The following is a 1,314-nucleotide window of genomic DNA, read 5'->3' on the forward strand; positions in this document are numbered from 1 at the left end:
CACACACACACACACACTGGTTGCCTTATTCACTGTGTGTGTATGTAGCACATTTCTTAAGTTTTCCTTAATTTTCAAAGAGCTAAACACCATTTGCAAGGAAATTGGATTTACTGAACTGGGCGGCTTTGTGAAGCTGGTGGGGCTCCAGCAATTGGGCCTGATGGGAATAGGGGAAAATTGTCCCATGCACACTTATCTGGCCTAGAGAATTTGAGAAGATTTGTTATAGTAATTGATAATTGTGTGGGTTGCAGCGTGTCTGTTGATAATGATTCCCAAAAATCAAACCTCTGAGTCTGCTCTTTGCCACTCGAGCACAGGGACATTGTGTTCCCGCATGCTCTCTGCTCCTGGCTGGGCCTGGGTGTGCATGCTCAAGATGCCTATCATTGCCCAAAGCAGCCAGCCCATCTGCAATTATGTTGTGTTGGCTGATAATGACCTCCCCTCTGCGTCCACTGTGGAGCTCATTTTATTCATAAACATGCCGGATGGAGATAATTGGTGAAAAGTAATTGGTCAATGACGCTGCAACTCATTTCACTCAGAAATGCTCCCATCTATTTGAGAGTCCATTTCCTGAATGTGAAACTGCAGTACTTTCCATTATGATACATTAGGCGAGTGCAGAGGAAGCCAGGAAAATACAGATGTAAGGTTTTCCCATGTGTCCTCTTATGGGATTCATACTTATTTGATATTCCCATTTGTGCACTTTATATTTTGATTTACATGCTGTGCCTTGTTTCTCTCCCTTTGCTTGTATGTCTTTATGCATGGACCTCACGTGTTTCTTCTTAGTTATTCAACTGTGCTCTTATCTTGGCATTTTACTTAATGCATTTAATGTTTTTTGTAGTTAGAAAAACAATAAAACAGCTAAAAGTCTGTTACAGCTGCACAGAAACAAGAAAACACTTGCACTCAAAAGCGCTGAAATCAATAGAATGTAAATGAAAGCAATGCTCAGCAAGGAGGAAATCGGTTTAATAAAAACAAACTGCATGAATGACAAGTAGAACAAGGGGAATGACCCGCTGATACCTGAACTCAAACACTGCCTTTTTCACCTTGATCTGCTGCTCTCACTGTGTTGGGAACCCAGAAGAGGAACAAACAAAACCACATATCATGTGCGCTCTCTGACTTGCCTCCGAGCACAGTGACTCAGTAGTAAATGAAAAGGATATTACGATATGAAAACCAGCAGATTATTACCTCAAACTGATGTATATTTATTTAATCAACGTTATCATGTGGTGGAGTGATACTACTCACAACTAGTTTAGAGGATAATTCTGGTGTGTTACT

Source organism: Morone saxatilis, unplaced genomic scaffold (assembly GCF_004916995.1).
Source record: "Morone saxatilis isolate NCDOM2014 unplaced genomic scaffold, NCSU_SB_2.0 Contig1, whole genome shotgun sequence".
Taxonomy (NCBI): domain Eukaryota; kingdom Metazoa; phylum Chordata; class Actinopteri; family Moronidae; genus Morone; species Morone saxatilis.